This window comes from Arachis ipaensis, chromosome B10 (genome assembly GCF_000816755.2).
Source record: "Arachis ipaensis cultivar K30076 chromosome B10, Araip1.1, whole genome shotgun sequence".
NCBI classification, from domain to species: Eukaryota; Viridiplantae; Streptophyta; class Magnoliopsida; order Fabales; family Fabaceae; genus Arachis; species Arachis ipaensis.
In genome coordinates, this window is record NC_029794.2 from 27975772 (window position 1) to 27984443 (window position 8672).

Sequence of the window (8672 nt, forward strand, 5' to 3'; positions counted from 1 at the left end):
TTTTCTTTACTCTTTTCTAAGCTCTTAGTCTTTCAGTCACAGTTGGTGATAAATGGAAATACCTAATTCTTTTGTACTTCCTTATGGAAATACTTTTATTTTATATTAATAAAATAACATTTATCTTTGAAAAAAAATACATTCTTTTGTTTTTGCTATTAATTAAAATTTAAAAAATGTGAGTTATTAATCAATTTTGAATTCAAATTTAAATTTAAATTTGTGTAAGAAAATATTTTAAATTTTTTTCACTAACCAGAATGGATTAGATTAATAAATGATCTAATAATTTAGGTTTAATTTATTTATAATTTATTAAATATTACAATACAAGATACAAATCTTTTGATATTTTAAAATTAACCCGTATAAAATTTGAGAACTAAACCCTCATTCTGCTTGTTGCCTTCTTCCCCTGCTCTCATTTTCGCGTTGAGCACCGCTTCTTCCCCTACCCTCTTCCTTACCAGATACCTTTGTGTTTCAACTCAATTTCTCCATTTCATCCAAATTTCTTTGAATTCGTTTCAGACGCGGTACCTCGCCACAACAACAGCCACCTCTCATCCCTGAAATCCTTATTCATTCCTTCCTCCTCCGCCCAAAACTGTTGTGCATATGGGTTCTCTTCACTCTTTCTCTTTGCTCCCTTTCATTTTAATCTTTTTTAGTAATTTTTATTTTGTTGTTTTTTTCAGAGGATTCTAAGACAACACTAATAACATCCAAATCAACACTCATGGTTTCTTCTTTAATTTTTTTTTCTTTTCAAAAAAATAATTTTTTACATTTTTGTTCTCTGCATATCCGCTATTGAATTTCAGTTTTGGAACTAAAAATTGAGTTTTTGTTTGGAATTTGATTGGTAGGGTTGAGCTGGTTTGGATATATATTAATCATGTTGCTTAGCATAGTTATTGGCATGATTAAAAGTGTGTTTGTTTTAAGTTGAATTTGGATTAAAAAAAACAATGAGGAAAAAAAGTGTTATGGTTTCATTGTAAAGTAAGTACTTACTTGGAATTCCATATTGGCTTGTCTATAATGCAGATTGAAGAGCTCAAGCGTTTCCCCTCTCTTGAGGTGATTTTTTTTTCTTTCTATGAAGTTCACTTTGTTATATATAAGTTCAGAGGAATGTAATATGAGGAGTTAATACTCAAAATGACCTCTGAAATTTGACATCCAACTCAATTTAGCCATTGAATTACCAATTGACTCAAATTGTACCCTGAAATTTTAAGACGTGACTCAAGTTGGCCCTTCCGTTTATTTCCGTCACCGGAAAGCTGACGTGGCACATGTAATTGACACCTGACAGCCTCAATGGTTGTCTGACGTGGCGAAATTCTTGTATGCATCAATTTAGCCCCCAATAATTTGAAAAAAAAAATCCCTGCATAAGTCTTCTTATCAGGCTTCACCTCTTCCTTTATAAACCTTGTACAATTCAACTTCACCCCCTCCACTATGCCTTAGATCCCTCCTACCTTTCCTGTCACCACCACCATCTTCTTCACCATAATGATGCGCATAAACGTGTTATGCTACGATTTAGGAAATTGCACGATCGGCAAAATTCCTTCCGGCAAGTGCACCGGTTATCGTCGTCAAGTAAAAACTCACAATAGAGTGAGGTCGAATCCCACAAGGATTGGTTGAGTGAGCAATTCGGATTAGAAGTGTGTTCTAGTTGAGCGGAATCAAGATTTGAGATGAGAATTGCGGAATGTAAAATTGGCGGGAAAAGTAAATGACAAGAAAATTAAATGGCTGAATCTTAAATTGCATGAATTAAAGAGCAGAATGTAAATTGCTGAAATTAAAAGGGAATGGGGATGATTGCAAGAATTGAATTGCAGAATGTAAAGAGAAAGTGGAAATCAGAAATGGGGAATTCATTGGGTTTAGGAGATATTGAAATCTCCGAATCAAAACATGTAAATCTCTTCCTCAACCAATGCATTCATTGAATTTTGCTTGGCAATCTTATATGATTGGATCCCAATCCCTTGGCTCACCAATTCTCTCTAAAAATGAACAAATTCCCAATCCCTTGGTTTAAATGTTCATAAGAAGAGATGATGCTTGATCACTGATTATACCACACAATTTCATGAACCACAATTTGGTAGGATTACATGTCACAATATCCATCCAAACCCCAATCCAATCCACTGTGAGAAAGCTTCTCTAGCATGAATCCTCCATTCCTTTCCCAAGGCTCCGAAGGATTCCAAATATGAGTAGTCTCTTTCCCAAGACAACTACTCAATGGAATTAAATCGAGAAGCTTTCTAACAAAATTCAAGAGAAAAGATTGAAGAAGAAGATAAACTATTATTGATTCATTGAATTACAATAGAGCTCCCTAACCCAATGAAAGGGGGTTTAGTGAATCATAGCTCTGAATTCAATTACAAAGAAAAAGAAACTAGCTAAAAGTAAAGTAAAGGTTCTTTCTAACTTAACTTCTATCCTATTTATACACTTTCTATATTGAGCTTCAGTTGTGCTTCTTGGGCTTTGAGGCCTCCTCAAGAAAATGCATAAAACAACTAAAACTAACAGAAACATGCTAGTGAAACTAGCCTATGATGCCTTGGCATCACATAACCACCATTTTCTTCTTCACACCCATCTCTCCTCCGCCTCTCATATCTATCCTTATCCTTATTCCTACCCCTATCGTTCTCTCTATCCCTTCCCCTTCTCCTAGAATTCCCTTTTTCATCATCATAATCATCATTATCTCTATCTCTATTCCTATCTCTATGCCTTTCATCTCTATCATATTTATCATACATGTCCCTTCTATCTCTTCTATCCCTTCTATCTCTGTCTCTTCCTCTGTGCCCATCTTCACTGTGTATTTCTCTGTCTCTATCACCACTATGTTTCTCTTTGGCTTCAGCTTCAATCTCCTTCTGCAGCTCCTTAACCTTATCCCTATCATCTGCAATAGCCAGTGCCTTGAACACCCCCTTCGAACCACCACCGTCCTGCTTCGAACCCTTGACGTCGCTGTTCCCAGAACCCTTCTTCGGAGGGAGAATAGCGTGGATTATCGTGAGAAGTGTACGGACAAATTGGGAAGCTTGTGGAGTTCTCCACCGCCATGGCTCTAATGAAGAATCGAAGCACGAATGACGAATTGGAAATTATCATGGATTCATGGAGTTACCTGAGGTTTAGTTGCTGCTCCCCAACTCACCAGAAACGACTATGATTTGGGAAAAATGTGGTTGTTAGGGTTTTTTTTAAATGATTGGGGATTAAATTGATGCATACAAGAATTTCGCCACGTCACACAACTGTTGAGGCTGTCAGGTGTCAACTACATGTGCCACGTCAGTTTTCCGGTGACGAAAATAGACGAAAGGGCCAACTTGAGTTACGTCTTAAAATTTCAGGGTACAATTTGAGTCAATTGGTAATTCAATGGCTAAATTGAGTTGGAGGTCAAATTTTAAGGGTCATTTTGAGTATTAACTCGTAATATGAGACTCAATACTTTATTTCTATTTTAATTTTAGTTTTTTTTTCAGATATGTTGGTACTTCACAGATTCTTGGGAGCGATTCCGGATACATGGGAACATAGATATCATTGACGAAGCGAATCCTGACCCACTGAAACTTCATGTTTGATGAGAAATTTAATGGTTATTGTTGAATCAAATTTTGTTAAGTAGATATTACCTTTACAATCTATAAGATCGAGTGTGTCCGGATGATCCTATGTACCTATTGCAAAAGAATTATTAGACAATGTGACAGGAAACAGATTCTCCATGTAAAGAAGCTTAGAAGTTTTTATAAGTGCTTTGTTAAGTAGTTCTTGTGAAATTTTCTGAAAAAATGCTATGTTGTTCCTTAAATATATTAGTTCATACTACAGCAAAGAGAGAAATCATGGTTTGCGAATTCACTGAGATCAAGGTCACAATATTTAGGCCCGAACCCTGGTCTTCTGCGTCTAATTGAGTAAGCACAGCTAGAAGTATCTTTAGATCCTTCAACCCGTAATCAAGTTCACTGTCGTATTTAGACTTCACTTTAGACTATTGATTGCATGTTTCAAGTATAGGAGAGGACTGACCAGAATGTTCCAGTCAGACTTTCATCATACAACATACAATAGATAAGCATTTATTTCTGTAAAGGTTCTGAAAAGTTTAATGCTGTACTTTCTTGATACAAACCGTTATAGATTGGATTGGAATTAGATTCTTGTGTATAACATCTTGTGGAATAATTATTTATCACTTTAATTTACAATTTATATTTCTATGTTTTTGTTCTAAAATTATGAAGCATAAGCATATAAGACTCAAACTAAAGGGACAAAAAAGATTTTCATTTTATCTATTCATTTTGTTTCTTTACATCTACAATGTTTTTACTTTTAAAACAAATGAACCATTGACATGTATTACAGTTACAGACTAAAAAACACTTGAATGGAAAAAAAGAGTCCTAGCCATCTGTTAGTGCTATACCCTCCGTTCTAAAATAAATATCACTTTCACTTTGGTACATTGAAAAATCATTGCAAAAAAAAATGGTATTTATTTTGAAATGGAGGTAGTATCTGTTATGATCCATTTAAAATTGTGGCAGGTCCGCTGGAGGAGAAGGTAGGGACTCGGATTCCCCTTTTCCGTTGTAAACTATAAATACCATGCCTAGCCCCCATGATTGGTGTATGTCAATGTGGCAATGCATATACCAGACGCCTGCGAAAATTATCAAAGTTATTTCAAGAAATCAATAAGTTTGTTGAATAATTGTTTATTGAATAAGAAATCAATGTTAAAGCCTGAATTCAACTAAAAGAAGAACTATAATCGTTTGTTGAATAAGTATACTCAGCTATGAGCTTCACAGATAAGTTTTCCCTTATATCTACATCATGCCATAAACTGATCACAATAACTGAATTGAATTCGTTCTTAGAAGCTTTTTTGCTTTACGCTTCTTCACAACTGGATACTGGAATGACGAATTTAAGAAGCTGCAACAAGTAATTTAAAGTTATAGAGATAAGATTGAAAAATCTCAATTTTAATTTAGTTCCTGTTCTTTCCAATTCAACAATTATAGCCTCCAATAGTGAGATTTTCAGGAATAGTGAACCTCACATACCACATAAGAATCTCCATTTTTCAAACATCAAATAAAAATATATAAAAAATGAAACTTTATTAAAAAAAATTTGAAAAAGGGGGTAAGTACCTGTTTGCGTTCCTGGACCTAGCAGCAGACTGACGATTCTTGATCATGCGTCTCTCTGCTTCTGAAGAGTGGCCTTGTCCACTGGTTTCTCCACCGCCCTTCTCTTCCCCTTTGCCACCGCAGTTGCCCTTTCTCCTCCACCACCACGGCCTCTTCCTGATGATGACGAGGGTGCTGGGACTCCACTTGCCATCGCAGCATCCCATTGGCAAAAGGCTCAGCCGCGGAGGAGGATGAGCCTTCAACGGCGGACACCTGCAGGAACTGATAAGGAACAGGATGATGATCAGTGACGGATCCAGAAAATTTTGATAGTGGAGGCAAAATATATATAACATAATAATAATTTGGATTTAGCTAATATGTATCCTAAAGACACATGACAAGCTTAGGCTTGGTTTGGTAAGGTAAAGCTTTTCGAAGAGGTGTTTGTACTTTTTAAAAGCTTAAACTCCTCATTTTGTGTTTGATAAATAAAAAAGACCATGTATTTGTACTTGTAATTTTTAAAAGATCCGGATACTTTTAAAAGCACCTAAGATAGAGTTTTTCAAAGTTGACTTGTGCTTTTCAAAATTTAAAAGTCTAATATAATCTCATATGTTAACTAATTTTCAAATTTAATACTTACATTTATGTCTATTATAGTATTTTTAAATTTTAAAAGTTATTTTACCAAACACAATTGTTGTTACTTGTGTTTATTAAAAGCTATTTTAAATTTGATTCACCAAACATAAATGCTACAACTTTTAAAAATTCATCTTTTAAAAATTAGCTTTTATAAGCTACTTTTAAAAAATAGAAACTTTACCAAACTAAGCTTTAGTATTAGTGAAAGGTTTAAATTTTTTCATTTAATAACTTCAAAATAAATACATTAAAAAATAAGTTTTTTGTATTTTCAACAAAAATATTCTCAATTTGTAATCTTAATATGTACCTTTAGGACACAAGATAAATAAACTCTAATAATTTTTATAATAAAAATATTATATTGCATAAAAAATCAGCTATAAAATTGTTCATTAATCATTATGTATTTGTGTATAATATATTTATTGTTTAATTAATTTTTAATATGTATTTTGTATTTCAATATTTATTCTATACGGGTAGTTACTTTTTACGTACATATAGCATAATGATGTTATAATTATACTTTGTAACTAAACAATTATTTAAAAATTCACTTCTCATACAATCAAAAGCAACTCTCAGTGATATTCATAGTTGAAAAATTCTTTCAATTAATATAATTGCTACAGGAAAAACTAAAACTAATTTTAAAAAAGATGAATAATATCTTTTGAGTTCATTTTTAAGAAAGAACATTAATCTTATTTAAATTGAGAATTGATAATTCTAATAAATATCTAATATGAAATTCTTAAACTGACTATTAAGTACCAAAAGTTGAGTAAAAAATTATTGTGAGGTCAAATTCAATAATTTAATGGGACAAATAAATATTATTATCATATACTACTCAAAAAAATTTCAAATTGTAGTGGGGCCATTTGCCCCACTACAATGTATATAGATCCGTATTGATGATTATGAAGAGGAGCAACAGCGGTGACGTCGCCATCAGAAGAGGAAAGCCTCAAGGATCATTTTCTCGAACATGTGGTGATTATGGTGAGGTGAGTCTCTGAGAGTGGGTTAGGATCATGTATTTCCTGACATTATCAACAGTTTTGGGCAGAAAAGGAGGGGATGAAGAAGGATTTGTGGGATGAGAGGTGGTTGTTGTTGTGGTGAGGCACCGCGTCTGAAACGAATTCAAAGAAATTTGGATAAAATGAAAAAATTGAGTTGGAACATGAAAGTATCTGGTAAGGAAGAGGGTAGGGGAAGAAGCCGATGCTCAACGCGAAAATGAGGGCAGGGAAAGAAGACAAGCAGCAGAATGAGGGTTTAGTTCTCAAATTTGATACGGGACAATTTTAAAATATTAAAAATTTGTATTTTATATTGTAATTTTAACAAATTATAAATAAATTAAACCTAAATTATTATATTGTTTATCAATCTAATCCAATGCTTTAAATTTAATGGTGCATTAAATAAGTTCAAAAAATTTGAACTGATTTTAAATAGATCCGTTCCATGAGCTATGTTTGTATGGGTTATGAGTATAGTCTATGTGATAAAATTCAACAAAAAAAAATTGTAAACTAATTTATCTAAAAAGTTCAATTATTAAATGATTAGTCTAATCAAACCATGTTATACCAATTTACAAATACATATTAATTTAGGTCAAAATTAGCATTATTAACAATTATTGTACAGTAATTATTCTAACCCTCGATATAAAACTTTTTTATATGATCTTTAAAACTCTTGATTATTTTTTTCCCACCAAAACATTTATATGAATGAAGTAGAATGTTGGAATTGGAAACAAAAAGCATTTTGTTTGGAGAAATTCTATGGTATAGATGGTAGCAGTGGAGAAACTTGAACTAAAATTTTAGGGGCCAGATAGAATAATTGTCAAGATGCTTTTAATATGGACCCATTTAAGATAAGTTCGTCTAATTTCATCATTCTGATTTAGGTAATATTGCCAAATTTAAAACCGTTTTCCAGGGTCTCGTTCCAAAGAATTAAGGTCAAATTCATCAGATGCAACTATTTAAACTTTTGAAGGTTGTATCTCAATTTCTTCGTGATTTATTAAAGTAGAAGAACTATTTACAGGTATTAATATTGTAAAAGTGATATGTTCTCTTTCTTTAATATTAGCCTTCTTCTTAAAAAATGCATCAATTCTTTGATTTTTTATGATTATTTTATATAAAAATTTGAATATATATCCTGTAAAATACGAAATGCGAATACACTCAGTTCAGTCCAAATCTAACATGTTTTAAATGTTTAAAACTAAAAATTATTATGCAATAAAAGTAAGAGATAAAGATTAAACTTTTGGTATTTTAAGTCAAAAGTAAAATATTTGAGCCAATCAAATTATTTTTTATTTTTTAAAAAAATATTACTAATTTTTTTAATAAAAGTTTGGGAGAGCCATGCCCCTTGTCTGAATTAAACTCCGCTTCTGGATGGTAGAAACATTATACCTATAGATTCGAGGTGTATCACCTCTTTGTGCAATAAGTGGATAGAATACAGTATAGCAGTATTGATTGATGGAACAAGAAGTTTAGAATGAGCAGTACTTTTCTGAACCGTTTGTCTCATCTATAAATCGTTACTATGTTAATGAAACATGCCTAATAAAAATTTCCGTTTAATTTTTTCTTTTTTTTTATTTTGATTTAATTTTTTTTCTTTTTTTGGCTGAAGGGGTTATTGGATAACACCGATAATTTGGGCCTGAAGTCTTTGTCGGATAGATTGGTTTTGTTTAAGATTTTTATTAGAAATGTATTTAGTAATTTTTTGGCAGTAATTATTTAATTATTT

The 8672-nt window shown here is 32.3% G+C and overlaps 1 long non-coding RNA gene across 1 annotated transcript in view; it reads left to right on the forward strand.

The window, feature by feature from the left end:
• The window catches only part of LOC110267986, a 17689-nt gene continuing 11629 nt past the window's right edge, over positions 2613–8672 (forward strand). Inside the window, exon 1 of the long non-coding RNA XR_002355979.1 lies at positions 2613–3495. This is a non-coding gene — a long non-coding RNA (uncharacterized LOC110267986). The remainder of the gene's footprint in view (positions 3496–8672) is intronic.